This window comes from Myotis nattereri (assembly GCF_964212035.1).
Source record: "Myotis nattereri genome assembly, chromosome: 5".
NCBI lineage: Eukaryota > Metazoa > Chordata > Mammalia > Chiroptera > Vespertilionidae > Myotis > Myotis nattereri.
In genome coordinates this window covers 105771700-105786903 of record NC_138080.1, presented here as the reverse complement: position 1 = coordinate 105786903, position 15204 = coordinate 105771700, and the positions used below count along the sequence as shown (strand labels likewise).

The window sequence follows — 15204 nt, the reverse complement described above, 5'->3', positions numbered from 1 at the left end:
CATAATTAAAATAAAAAGTGAATCCCTCCTCAAATATAAACATATTTTAATCACCTATGTACAGTGCCATAGGGCAGCTGGGCTTCAATGCCTCCTCACCCTACGCCTAGCAGAAGCTGGATGCTCTGTGTAGGCCCTTGCACATTTTTGGTTGACCTCTAAACATCTGACCATACATTGAAATAGTACAAAAGACGCCGTCCCCACTGTATTGTAAATATTGACGGTTTATATACATATAAGGCTGTGACGTCAGTCTTCGAGATGTCTCCCACGGAATCTAAAGGCCATAGAAATGTGATACCCACCGTCAGCTGTTTAAAAACACACGCGCCAGCTCTTCTTCATAAGTCAGAGGAGTACATTCTCCCTCCTTGAAATCTTATTTGCTTTTTCTTGCAGAATTTTATTCTAATGCAATTTTATGATAGAAAGTATTTTATTAATCACCCTACAATAATTCAATGTAGGAAATGCATATAAACACAGATGCTGGCTTACTTTTTAATTCCTGCAACCGTTAGACTCTGAGCGTTTAAATCTTTTCCTCTGGATTGAGCCACCCTCGCAATTATTATTGGCACACAATTATTATTGATACAGTAAACACGGCGTGTACGTGTTAAACACACACAATTTATTAAAACTGCCTTCCTCGGGGTGAGGGAGGGCATGAAGGTTTCACAGGCCTCACTACTCTTTTCTTCCTGAAAACTCTTGGGCTTTTTTTAAATTTTTTTATATGCCTGCCAACAATAAATAATGTTAATGATTCTGTAATTCAGAAGAAAAATTTTCATTGAAATGTGTCTATACTCATAATTGCTATACTCTTTTATTTTTTTAATTCCTCCTTTACTTTGTTAATATTTTTAATATATTTGTATTGTTGACAGTATTACAGATATCTCGAGCCCCCCCCCCCCCCCCGCCCCGCCCCAGTCCCGATCCCACTATTTGAATGTCACTGTCTGACGCTCCGGGGCGAGGGAGGACTGGGTCTTTCCTGGCGAAGCGAGAGAACAGCTTGGGGAAGGAGCAGGAGGAGAGGACACGGCTCTGGGGCAGGTGGGCAGGCAGGTGCGTCTTGGAAAGGGCCCTTCAATGGATCGCTTTGAAATTGCCTTCGCTCCCGTCACCTGGGAAACCTCCCCTCCACCTGCAGGGGGACCAGGTTTGAAGATCAAGCCACAGGCCAGTCAGGTAAGAACAAGACGTGATTTCAGTCCTTCGGGCGTTTGCCTCTGGATAAGGCCACAGGCCCTACCCATGGCACCTGAGACCAGGAGCAGCCACAGACCTAGAGAACTGTCCAGGGTAACGGCTACCCTGGGCCGCAGAGGGGCCCCAGAGACCTGCACGCCTGCCCCCCAGAACCTGTGGCCGTGTCACTGTACATGGCAAAGGGGCTGAAGGCTGCTAATGAGCTGGCCTCCAATTAGATCCGCCTGGACTGTCCAGGGGCCCAGGGCCATCAGCGGGGCCCGTAAGGGTAAGGATGGAAGGCGGCGGCCTCCCTCTGCGGGGACAGCGGGAGCTCATTCTGCCTCAGAGGCTCCAGGCAGACGCAGCGCTGCTGCCACGCAGGTCGGATTTCTAACCTGCACGCGCGAGTTACCGCACCGGTGTCGCCTGAAGCCTCTAGCTTGCGGTTCTGTTCCCGCGGCTGCAGGAGCCTCCTGCCGTAGAGAAACGCTCCCCACCCGGGGGCCAGGAGTCCTGGCAGCTCAGGAAGAGGCGCGACTCCTGCGCGTGGGCCCAGCGCCGTCCAGCGTGGCCTGGGGTGCGGCCAGTGTGAGGACACAGGCGGGAGGCCTCCCAGCCGTCTGCCACTATTGTCCCCACGGCCACCCTTGTCGTCTGTGGGGGCCCCAGCATGTCTGAAGTCTAATCCACACAACAGTGCAAGGTGTACTGATCCCCATTTTACAGCTGAGGAAACTGAGTCTCAGAGACGTGGGGGATTTGCAACTGGCCGTGGCTATTCCGTGCGCCATCCGACTGCGCCCTCCCTGCCCCTCCCACAAGCACCCGCTGGGCAGCCCTGCCCCCAGGTGGGCCGCTCCAGCTCCCTGCCATCCCAGGGCCACCCTCACCGACACTGTGACCCGGGAGAAGCCACATTTCATCTGATCAGAAGTATGATGTTCTTTTTAAATCATTTTAAAACATTATGGACAGGTGAGCATGGTGAATTGGGAGGGGGCTGTTTGCCAAAAGAATGTGTATAACAATCCCCTTCCCGTGTGAATGCGTACGTCTACACGTGTCTGATCCGGGAGAATGCACGCCAAGGTGCTGGCAGAGGGTGATTCTTACTCTTTCTGAGGACCTGGGTGTTCTAAGTACCTATAATAAGAAAGCATAACATGCTAATTGGACCGGGCAGCCGAATGACCTTCCGGACGTCCTTCATCAAGCCACGGCAGTGGGGGCTGAGGCGAGAGGCAGTTGGGGGCGATCAGGCAGGTGAGTGGTTAGGGGCGATCAGGCAGGCATTGGGCCTGCAGGGTCAGGCCTAAATTGGCAGTCGGACATCCCCCAAGGAGTCCTGGATTGAGAGAGGGTACAAGCCGGGCTGAGGGACCCCTCCACCCCTGTGCATGAATTTCTGCATTGTTTTTGAAAGAAGAGGGAAATTGAAGTAATTATTTTTTAAAGAAATGGTTTTGAATAAGGTAAGATGCTTGGAATTCTAACGAAAGTATTTTGGTACCTAACCCTTTATTAGCGAGGGTTGCTAAGGAACCGTGTGAAGCAAACTAGGAATAACCCGAACGAGCCCGACAGGGTGAAGGCAGAGCGGGCAGGGAGGCAGGCAGGCGAGCCGATGGGTCGGGGGAAGGACTCGCGAGGCCTGGGTCTCGCCTTGCTGGCTCCTTCTCCTCCAGCTCACAGGGGAAAGGAAGGCGGCTGTTCCCCAGAGCACAGACGCTCGCTTCGCTGAGGGCAAGTGGGCAAAGGCCATGGCAGCCGCGTCTCTGGACAAGCCAGGGCCGGGAGGGAACTGTGACCATCAGTCCTGACCGGATACTCACCCTCGGCCAGGCCCTGGGCTCACTGCTGCTGTCCCCGATTTACAGACAAGGAGACTGAGGCACAGAGTTAGGTGGCGAGTCGGTCACACAGCCAGGAGTGTCAGAGTTGGAACTCGGAGCCAGACAGCCTGGCTCCAGAGGCCAGGAGGTGACCCCACATCCAGAGAGAGCAGGTGAGAGCTTCCAGCTGGTCGGAGCCGAGAATCAGCCTCAGGGGCTGGGGAGGCAGGGCGGGTCAAGGGGTCAGACACAGGGCGACGAAGGAGACGGACTTCGGGCGGCGAGCACACGATGCAAAATACGGTCGTGCGTCCGAGGACTGTACATCTGAGACCCACATAACTATCAACCAGTGTCACCCCAACAAACTTAATAAAAGAAAGGAAATACTAGTCAGACCCAGGGCAGCTTCCAGAGCCAGCGTGAGAGTGAGCAGAGTGGGAAATGGCGCCGGGAAAAGAGGACGGACCGTGCGCGGCCACAGAGAAAAGTACAAGACCTTCTGTTGCGGTTTATTTTACTAATTTCTGCTCGCTTTGTCGTTTCTATACACAGGGCTTGTTTGGCTTTTGCATTCACCTGCTGGAGAGAGAAGCTGCGTGGTGCCTGTGTCCACGGGTGTGAGACATGTGCATCCACATGTGTGAGTGTGCTCATGCGTGTGCAATGTGTGCATGAGTGTGCGTCCATGGGTGCGTGCGCTTGTGCATGTGTGTGGGTGGTGTGTGCACAAGTGTGTGAGCACATGTGCCCGTGTATGTGGACACGTGTGCCCAGGCGGATGTGCAGGGGGCGCATGGGTGCGTCGGCACACGCCAGCGCCACGCCTGTGTGCAATGGGTGGACGAGCCATGAGCGGCCTCCCCGTGAGGAGCCGGGCGGCGATCATCGCCGAAGCGCTTGTGTTTTCCCAGCGGCAACCTGGCCTAAATCCTCATCGGAATTAACCGGCCTCCTGCAGCCAGCCCGGCACCCGCCTCAAAGTGGCCGCGGCCGCCCCCGCCTCCCCGGCGCCCGCAGAGCCCGCGGACAGAGCGGCTCAGTCCCAGGCGCTGACAAGCTGGCAGCGAGCGGGGCTGTGGCCGGCAGCGGCGGGACTGCCAGGGCTCGGCCAGCGGCCCCTCCTTTCTGGCCGGCACTCGCCTTGCCTACATTCCTCCGCCCGACAGGAGAAAAGCTCGCCTGCTGCACCCTCCCTGCTGCCGCCCAGGGCGTCATGACCGCCCTGCCAAGCGGAGCCCAGGCGCCGCGGCCGGGTCACCGAGCCCTCCCTCCGGACGGGCCGGACGAGGTCACGGCACGCTCCTGAGCGGGGCTCTCCCGGCCGTGACCATGGCCGCACGCACGCCTGTCCCCCTCACGTTCTGTACCTCACCCCGCAGGAAGGCGTCCCACCTCGGGAGCCTTTCTTGGAACCAGGCAAAGGGCAGAAAAGTAAGGCCTGGCAGGGACCTCCCAGCAAGCGGGTCCTCCTTGCCTAACCCGGTACTGTCCCTACCCTCCCAGCACACGCAGGTCCTGCAGCCAAGCGCGTGCAGCCTTTCCCCAGCTCAGACCTGACGCCTTCCCCAGGGCAGCTCCGTGTGAGAGCAAGACTCACCCGACGACAGCGAGGCGCCACAGACAGAGCCTGTCCACAGACTTCTGTAACCCGAAGTCACCCCCCACCCCAGGGCGGTCCCTGTCCCATCTGCGCAGCCAGAGAGCTCTGGGGCCACTTCGAAGCCAGGCGAGCGGGTGTGCGACCTGGAGAGACAGTGCAGGCAGGTGCGCACTGAGCATCGGGTACCCTTTAAAGCAGCCAGAAGAAAGGCTCGGTTCCCCCAGAAGGAAGGTGCGGAGCCAGAACAGGCCGGGAGGGAGAGCAGGTCATGCAGAGGAGCCGGGTGGGCCCATCTTTAGAGCGAAGGAGGGGGAGTTGTGTGCACAAGCGAGTGTCGCTGGGGACCAAAGCCACCCTCCACCACAGACACCTGACGGCGTCTGCTCTGCCCCCGGCCCCGGCTGCCCGTCTTCTGAATGCGAGCAGGTGCCAGAGGCCAGGCAGCATCCCAACAAAGGGGTGAGTAAGGGGGCCCCATCCCCCAGGACCGTGTCTGTCCCCTCTGAGCAAGCCAGCACCCCTTCTCCTCCCAGGCTCCTCCCACCCCCGGGAGACCATCAGGGCCCAACCTCCTTGTTTCAGAGACGAGGGGCCGAGGGGCAGACCCCACCACGCACGAGGGGCGGCGGCAGGGCGGGCACTCAGGCCTCCCTGGGCCTGACTCTTTGGTGGCACCATTTACACACAAGGACCCATCCCGGGCAGGAGTCTGGCTGCCTGGCTCCTGGTGCCCCTCAAACTGCGTTTGATAAGACAGACCCCAAAAAGCACCCAGTCACAAGAGGGGTGCCATCCCAGGCCAGAGCTGACCCCACTTTCCACTGTAAAAGGGAACGAGATCGCTGAACCCTCACCCCCAGGCAGCCCGGCTCCCAGGACCTCCCGACACTTCTGGGGCCTGTGTGCCAAGATCTGGGCCATCCAGTATGAAGTCTTTTTTTTTAATTTTTTTAATTTTTATTTTTTATTAATTTCAGAGAGGAAGGGAGAGGGAGACAGAAACATCAATGATGGGAAAGAATCATCAGTAGGCCGCCTCCTGCACGCCCCACACTGGGATCAAGCCCCCAACCCAGGCATGTGCCCTGACCAGGAATCGAACTGTGACTTCCTGGTTCATAGGTTGACACGCAACCCCTGAGCCACACTGGCCGGGCAGGTGTGAAGTGTTAAATGCCTGAATTCCAAGCTGGTGAGGCCAGGCGTTACCCTTAGGATGGTACATGAGGTGGGGGAGACTGGAAGGGCTAGCAGAGAGCCAATGTGCATTGTAGGAGGGCTCTAGAGCCACACCTGGAGCCAGGAGGGAGCAGAGCCGGGCATGGGCCAGCCGGCCACGCACTCTAGAGGTTATTTCTGTAACAAAATCCAATGATCCTCTGTCGCTGGATGGGGTGATGGTTGCACAAGGTGAATGTACTTCGTGCCACTGAGCTATACCCTTAAAAATGCTTAAAATGGTAAATGTTACGTTTTGTATATTTTACCACAATAAAAATGCCTATCTCCCCTCCCAAGTTATACTTCTCATTTGTCAAAAGGACAGGAGGCTCCCTGGCTGGTGTGGCTCAGGTGGTTGGAGCGCCACCCTGAACACCAAAAGGTTGTCAGTTCAATTCCCAGGCAGGGCACCTGCCTAGGTTGCAGGTTTAGTCCCTAGCCGCCCAGTCGGGGTGGGGATGGGAGGCAATCACGGATGTTTCTGTCTCATATCTCCTCTCTCTCTCTCTCTCTCTCTCTCTAAAAAAAAAAAAAAAAAAAGAATAAAAACATTTTCAACAAAGGACTTTTTTTTAAAAAAGGACAAAAGCAATAAATTATAAATTCCAGGACTGCCCTCCCTGGGTCTCAAACCCTGTGAAGAATGAAGATGGGTAACTTTTATTGAGGGCATTTGCTGCGTTCAGATATTGCACTAAGTCCTTGTATCAACTCACTGCAGCCCTACCAGGTGGATGCTTGGGTAAAAATTGCTGTTTAATATTTTAACCCTGCTGACTTGGCTTCCGTAATTACGTGCTTGCTAAAATAACAGAAAAGTTATTTTGATTTTCTGAACTTATATGAGTTGTCCCATTCGATTGAACACTCCATGGATTGTGGCTTGAATACCCCCATGGAGAGTGGTCTTACTGGTCTTTCAAACACATTCCTCTGCACCTGGAGACCATGACAGCACAATTACTCTAAATGGCCTCAGTGGCTCCAGATAATGTGTTTCCGTTGACTCGGTGGTCCCAAGACACAAAACTATAATTAATCTTTGTAACTAACTCGCTCAATCTAAGCCTCTGTAACAAACTGATTTTTTTGCAAACCAGGTTCCTCATTCCAAACCTCGAGAAGTAATCAATACCTCTGTGCCATCTGCCTGTGTAAGTCTGGTGTTTCGGCCATTTGGGCACTACGAGATTTGGAGAGCATTGCCCCCTCGTAGTCCCGGCTTTGAAATAAATGTGGCTCCTTAATTCGCCTTCTTGAGGCGTCCTTGTGTGATTCGCGGGGTACAACACAACAGATGCTGTTATGACGCCCATTTTACAGATGAGAAAAGGCAGCCCAGGACGGCAGTAGCTACCCTCTAGACAGCGGGTGGCAAAATCCAGCATCTGAACCCAGACGGTCTGACTGCAGAGCCTGCGTGCTTGCCACCACCCCTGTCCACTGAGACGCTAACTCTCTAAACAAGAACAACAGAAACATGTGGTCGACTGACCAGCCACCCCCCTATCGACAGTCTGGCTTCCCAGAGAGCAGCAATCCAGACAGCTGGCTGAATTTTTTTTTTCCATTTTCATCCAGATGTTTGGCATCACAGAAACAGGACGATGTGCCCATGACCCGGAGCCACTTGGGAACTGGAATCTGCCACCGAGAGAAACACCGCCGTCGGGCAAGGGCGTCCCCTCATGAGTTAATGTCCTATCCCAAAATGTTTGCCTCGCCGCCCAGGCCACTGGGCTTTGAGGGCCCGTTTCCGACAGTTCAGGTCAAGCAGTAGCCAGCAGACATCCTGCGTGTCCTCCATCCAGGATCCGCTGAAGTCAGATCGGATTTTTTTTTTTTTTTTGCATCACAAATAACAAAAGTCATGCATATTTTAACTTTCTCTCTGGAATTAGAGCAAATACATAATTTTGGCAAATTACTCAGAATTACGGGCTAACAGCATCTGGTTCAGATATCCTCAAGTAAATTATTGGCACGGCCTCGGCCGCATTTTTTAATTTTAACCGAAGCGTTCTCGCAGACATGTGTTTTCTGTCCCGTCTGCCTGCAATCAGTTTGCGAGGGCCCTGGCGTTTTAAACGGGGGTTTCGGGAAGGAGCCGGCATACCTGGGCGCCGCCCGCAGGCCTGGCGCTGGGGAGGCGGCGTCTGTCCCTGTCTGCGGCTCCCGGGACGAGAGAGCCCGCAGGTACCGTGTGTCCACACTCCTCGCCCCGCGTTCGGCTCCCAAATTACATGCCTCGCTTTCGTGTCAAGTCCAATATAGCTTCCTTAGCAGTTTTTCTCCCTCCGTATTCCACATCAAGAGTACCCAATTACTTTTATAAATACTTGCTTTAAAAATATCACGGTTTCCTGCTGCTTCGCATTCTGAAGGGCTGTGCAGGATTTTAGAGTCTTCTAAACCTCTCCAACGGGTCCTATTTTACCAACAAAGCGTGCTTTTTTGTAAACCCTAAGCACAACTCCTCTTCGGGGACTTGTTCCCCCTGCCCCGACTCTCCTTTTCCCCCGTAAAAACAACAGGAATGAAAGGAATTTAGGTCATTTCAAAGTCATCTGCAGCGCCCTGTGCTCATGCTCCGCCTCGCCCACCCACCAGGGTGGCGGTTTTGGTTAGAAGAGCAAGCCTGAGGGTTGTCAATTATAAGCCACCCAGCAGAAGATAGAGCAGGGCTCTGCAGTGGGTCTTCCAGAGAAATTTCCAGAAAGGCCTTGGCTTTTGTGAACACTGAAAAGCTCCTTCGCTCAAGGCAGGGGCTCCCAGACTGAATGTCCACCGGGGTGGCCGGGTCAGGTGTGCGCGGTGCAGGCTGGCCTCCGGGTCGTGAGAACGCCCATCCTACACGCCACTCAGCCGCCTGCATTCCTAAGGCGCACGTGTGGTTTTCCACTTGGAACTGCGTGGACAGGCCCAAGGGGTGGCCACGTAAGAAGCAAGCGTTGCCCACCTCGGGGCTCCGTGGACACGTGTGCCCTGGGCTCCGAGCCACTAGCGGGAACGGGGAAGGGGAGACACTGCCATGGCCTGTGTCCAGACGGTTCTGGTCAGCGAGCCAGCTCCTCCGAGCCTCCTACGGAGACGCGGCCAGTGACGGACGGAACCGACGGGGCCCACGGCGGGGCCCACGCAGCCACACCCCGCTTGTGCCCAAGCAGATTCCGAGCGCCGCGGGGTTTATCTTTGCCCGTGCTCATGGGAACATTATTCAGGAACGCTGTGCACGCACAAAAATAAACCTTTAAAAATACCATTTGGACGACACACACAGGCGAAGGGAAGATATTTCTCTTTCTACTCCAGCAATCCATTAAGGCCGTTTCAAAAAGCAAATGCAGTAGCTACTGGCACACAGGAGCCTGCACGTCAACCAGTGCCCAGTTCTGGCCCTCACAGCTTCCCCCAGAGGCAGCCCCCACCAATACCACCCCCCCACCCCGTCCCCACCAACAACCAAGGTGAGGGAGGAGGCCGCTCGCCAAGCATTCCCTGCCCAGCAACAGCAGGTCACGGTTCCTGCGCACATTTGACTGTGGGCCAGAGAATGGCCACAGCCACAGCCCCACCGTAATCACTGGGGAACGAACGGCCATCAGTGTCCGCAGAAGCCGAGCACGGAGCGAAGCATTTGGACACACCATCTGATTTAATTCCTATGAAGTCCACAGTATTATCCCCAGACTTAGGCTGAGCAGACTGGAGCTGAGAGGCTAAGTACCCAGGCCCCCATCACACAGCTATTCAGAGTCAAGGCTGAGATTGGAACCCCATGACATCTAGACCCAAAGCCCCTACCCTCCCCACCCGCCAAAAACTGTGCCCACACACATTCCCCAGATTAGCTCTTCTTGCCCGTCTTCATCTCCGCCATCAGCTAGCTGACATCAGAGGACAGCATCACCCTCTTTCACTTCGCTCCTAAACACCCACCAGCAACGGGCCCACAGCGAAGGTCATGGCTGGGTGAGGGCACCCCCATTCTGCTCACAAGGTCTCCCCTTCGGGCCAGCCTCTGCCTTCCCCTGGGAGGGGGCTGTGTTCTCCTTTATATGTTCTTTTCCTCATCGATCACTAGCTTCTTGCTTTAGCTTTATGTGCCTAATTTATCTTGGTACCCACTTGTTTTTGTTTGTAACCTTGCCAAAAACAAGAAGAATCAGAAAATATTCTTGGGCTTTCTTTTAGATTATAATCTTATCTTTGTTCTTTTCTATTTCTTTCCTCTGAGATCTTTTTGTTTTCTTTTACTTTTCTCTCTCCTCAGTTCTGCCTTTCTCAAGGTTTTAAGGTCTTAGGGAGAAAAAGTAAAACCACACACACACACACACACTTCACACTTGTGAATGAGTAAGACTGAATGTGTCCCCACCCAAAATTCATATTTGAAACCCTAATCCCCAATGTGATGGTATTTTCGAGGTGGGTCTTTGGGAGATAATTATAGATAATGAGGGTGGGGCCCTTGTGATGGGATTAGTGCCCTTACAAAAAAAAGGAGGTGATACAAGATTCCCCCACTCCCTCTCTCTCTTCGTGCAGGTGCCAAGGAAGGGGATGTGACTACGTCACCAGGAAGCAGGCCTTCACCAAGAACCCGGCCATGCTAGCCAGCACCCTGACCTCCAACTTCCAGCCTCCAGAACTGTGAGACATAAATGTTTGTTGTCTAAGCCACCAGGCATTGATATCCGGTGAGAGCAGCCCCAACAGACTTAATAGTTAAGTTCTAAAGTCTTCAAACAAAGTGAAAATCTTGGATGGTCAAAATTAACCTTAAGAGTCCCAGATATCACACACTAAATACAGTATCCGTGTCATGTGTCCTGTCCAGTAATTTGTTTCCCCACTGAATGTTGAGAAGCACGAGTACCACTTGAGGGGAGAATAAACAGAGGGGTTATGTGATGTCTCTCATTCAGACTTGAAAGCAATCATCTGCCCGGGCAGGGTGGCTCAGTGGGTTGGAGTATCATCCTTTACACCCAAAGGTTGCCGGTTCAATTCCCAGTCAGGGGCGTGTACAAGAGGCAACCGATCGATGCTTCCTTCTCTCTCTCTTTCTAAAATCAATAAACATACCCTAGGGTGAGGATATAAAAAAACGCAAACAAACAATTATCTACTCTTAATGCTGAGGAGGGTGGGTGGGGAAAGAGCTGGGAATGGCTGGAGACTTCTACACGGATCCTCCTGAAGGGATCACTGGGTTTCTGTGTTAACGTTTTGCCTCTGGAACCTTAGGCCCCAGCCCACTAGAAAAAAGGTCATCGCTTACCATCGGGCTCCAAAGGAGCCTTTTTCGTTTTTATGAATAATCTATAGAACAATAAAGGGCTAGTTTTGAAACCTTATTAGAAAAGTTAATAATTTAAACATAGTGAATTCTCATTGCCTATTTCCCGGGCTTTGAAGGTATATAGACCCAAAATGGGCAACGTTCTCTGAATGCATCTGACTGTCCACCAGTCGTCATGGGTGAACCTGGGACAGAGCCATCCCATAAACACGGATTCCGGATTCCAGGTACCTCGCTAGCAAGCTCTAGCCGATCATTCGTTCTGGCTCTTCTCCCACTTGCGTCCTAAAGCTAGTGACTTCTGCAACCTGTGACGGCTCCTAATGTGAAAGAGGAGGCGGTCGCCTCTTCTCCATAATTGCAAAGCATTTTCACTTTTAAGGTTATGAACACCTAACGGAGTGATGCGTCCGGCCATTTTGTTTTCATTTCCATATCACCTGTTTCCCTCTGATCACCTGTGTAAACGCGTCTGACTTCATCTGAAGCTACACGAACCCTGGCCCCACTCCTTCAGCAGAGCAGGATGATCCAGGTTGTTGTTGTAAAATGGTAACTGGGAAAATCCTTTTTGTTGAACTGGATGAGAAAAGCCTACTTCCTTTTTCTCCCCAGAAACATGTTTATTCGTCGATTCTGGAGTTCTTGAGAAAATTCAGCCAGATCATTGTCTTGTGAGGCTCACAGCCCGAGACTTGACTTCTGAAACCCATTGTACTATTCTCTTCAGAGTCAGCCTCGCTGCTGTCTCCTCTGATTGGCGACCTACTGTCAAACATTTTCCTGTGCCAGTTTTCTTCTCTTTTCCATTTTGGGCAGGAAATAAAAATGTCTGTCTTCTCAGCTGTCTGCAATGAAAGCAACACTGAAACTACAAAGATGGTGTCCTGTGCCTTCTTTCCTTAAAGGGACAGGGGGAGAGAGAGAAACATCAATGATGAGACTCACTGATCAGTTGCCTCCTGCACGCCCCCTACTGGGGATCAAACCTGCAACCCAGGCATGTCTCTGACTGGGAATCGAACTGTGACCTCCTGCTTCCTAGGTCAACACTCAACCACTGAGCGGGCCCTGTGGCTTCTTTTATACCTTCTTGAAAGACGCCGGGATACTCTCAGCAATGAACAAGAAAACTAAAGGATCCTCCAGCATCCCTCCATTTCTTATTATTTTAATGTTTTAGCATAATTGGCAATAATTGATGAATAACAAAATAATTCCTACGATGACCAAATGAAACCTGTTTCAAGGTAATAAGAAAAATGAGATAACTAAAACCCCGTGAAAGATCTTAGATTTATAAGTGGTTCCAATGGCCCATGTGGCAAATTCCAGATAGGATGAGCTTCATTCTGCTTTTGTTAAAGAATAAACGTTTCTCTGATCCTTGGGAGATTTCTTTTTAAAAGGACAGAAGTCATGAAATCTCAACCTTTACGAACAGTGAGAACTTCTCAGAAGGAAGAAAACGCTAAGATTGGGGCCGGAAAACAAAACCAAGCTGGGAGTCCACGAAGATCTGGTCAGACAGTTCCCTCCACGGGCCGGCTAAGTCCATCCATAGATTCGGTGATTTCGTGGAAGATTTTCAAAATCGGGAAAACTGCCCCACAAGGCGGCTCTTCCGTCATCCACTGGAAATCCAACAGTTCTCCGATCAAACCCGACCTGTCACAGAGAGCTGCACCGCATGCCAACACCACGCGGCCCACCCCCGGGCTCCACCCGCATCCCCCTACCCCCAACCACCACCACCACCCCCGCCCTCCGCCACCATGGGGACCAGGCGGCCCCGCCCCGGGGCATCGCCCTGCGGGAGTTCCACTCCACTCACGGTGAGACCAGACTTAGGACCCGGGAGCACGGGGGCCTCTGGAGTGCTGTGCGGCCTCGGAGCGAGGCACAGACAAGACTCAGACCACAGCCAGACGCCCCGTGTCTGCAGCTGCTTCCCTCTCCCCAGCAAATGGAAGCGTTTCGGAGCAGACGGAGCTCCCTTCTCCTGGGGTTTTTACAAATCTTTCTCACCTTTTGTGTTTTCAATCCGTCCAGAGAGACGGTTTGACTGTTCATCGCTGACGCAAAGGAAGGGGTCAGTTCACAGAGGTGCTGGTTCCAAACGCTGGGCGCCGGCCCTCTGGGGAAACTCGGAATATACTCCCTCCGCTGAGCAGCATGGTAAGTGCCGAGGCTTCCCCAGCAGCCCAGCCCCACAGCGGCCTTCCCCGCTCAGAGCGTTGTCCACGCCCTGGACTCTAGGAAGCGATGTTGTCGCGGCCCTGACCACCGGCCCACACACTGAACACACCCCCTTCCTCCTGCATCCATCTCATGAACCCGCCGGTTTAGAGAAAGAAGATAGAGGGGAAGGTGGGGACCTCTTAGGGAGAGACCCTGGCTTTCAAGAAGCCTGGAGCCTATCGCAGCAGTGGGCTCTTCTGTCTTTTCCAATTTCACGGGGACGCCTTTCCTCATTCCCTCCACACCAGCGTGATGCAAAGGAGCCATGAGGAGGGCAGATTGGGGGCTCACCTGGGAAGGTAGCAAAGAATGGGGAGAAAAAGCAAAAAAGGTGGACAGGGATTTCCCTGGCGGGCGATGACATCGCGTGGTTGTGAGAGCTCTGCCTCAATCAGCATGGACTGGTTTGCTAAGGAAATCGGGGAGAAGGCAGGAGACCCAATATTAGTGCCCCGGGCCCTGGAGTCAGGGAGAGAGGCGAGTCCATTTTTGGTCAGACAGTTCCCTCGCTGACCATGAGGTGGTGCCATCAGCCCAGACAGCCACCCCAAGGGGGCAGGGCCTGCAGGAGGAGGCACACTCCACGTGGAAGCCACGTTACCCACCCAGGCTCTAGAACTCACAGAAAACCTGGACTAGGCAGCACAGATCAACCTACACGTCATTGCCTCTCTCCCCACAACTGTCGCATCCTCCACGGCCCCACCTGCTCACGCCTGAGCAAGAGCACCTTCTGTGCCGTCGAGCATCCCAACCCACATGGAGTCCAAATGAAGACCTCATTCCTCTCCTCCGTATCCTTCCGATGTCAGCACGTTTCCTGATTCCAGAAGGGAACCTGAGCTAAGAGCACCCTGCCGTCTCCTTAAATGCCGTCATGATGAGGACAAGGTCTTGCATGGTGAGCACAGGTCTGTCCCAAAGGCCCCGACAGCAGGGCCCCGACGCCCTTGCCCGCCTTGCCTTCCAGTTTAACACCAAACTCAACAACCCTAGTCCAGACACAAGCCCCCCATCTCCCCTCCAGCATTGATCCCTGCTGCTCCTCCCTCCTGGGATGCTCTCTCTCTTTCCCTACCCCTCCTTGTCAGTATCCCCTTGCCTTCCCAAGTCCTGCCCAAGTCCCCTCTGCCCCAAGAACTACTCCTGAAGTGCCTAACTGATTTTAACTGGTGAATCGGAGTTAGTGAGCAACGCGTGGCTCCCACGCATCAGCCAGAGAAGCCCTGGGGTGTCAGGAGGCTGGCTGGGTCTTACACTGAGGAGGGCTGATCCCGGCAGACTCCCTGCTGAATCTCAGGGCAACACCAGCTGGTCTGGCCCGGCTCCTCCCAAATCCCGATTCCCATCGAGGGCGGACACCAGAGCCGGAAGCGCCGTGTGTGGCACAGTGTCTGTTCTCAATTCGCGTTTGCTTTAGAATAACTTCAATGTTACTGTTATTCCTGTCCCCTCTCCACTCCCACTCTCATCAGCCACTCTCTGCCAACCCTGGCCTGAGTTGCAGAGCTGAAAGAATGGGGAGGGGAGATCAGGACCAGTTCACCATTCTGGGGCTACCCTACACCCCGCCCCCAGGCCTGGGGCCTAGACTGGTAATCCCAGCAAACGGCCTACTGAGTCTATAGCATGTTCTCTGCTCCCACGGGACTGACTGGGATGGGTATTCTCCTCTGCATGTCAGGCCCTGGCCAAGTGGCCTGGAGAGAAAACCTTAGGAACTAGCGCCTATTCTTGCAACACCTCAAAGGCTAGCTGGCATTCATCTTTTACTTCTAAAGGGGCAGCTGGCTCAG

The 15204-nt window shown here is 53.5% G+C and overlaps 1 long non-coding RNA gene across 1 annotated transcript in view; it reads right to left on the bottom strand.

Moving 5' to 3' along the window:
- LOC308520413 overlaps window positions 1–15204 on the bottom strand; it is a 274969-nt gene that overhangs the window by 258767 nt on the left and 998 nt on the right. The window lies entirely within an intron of this gene.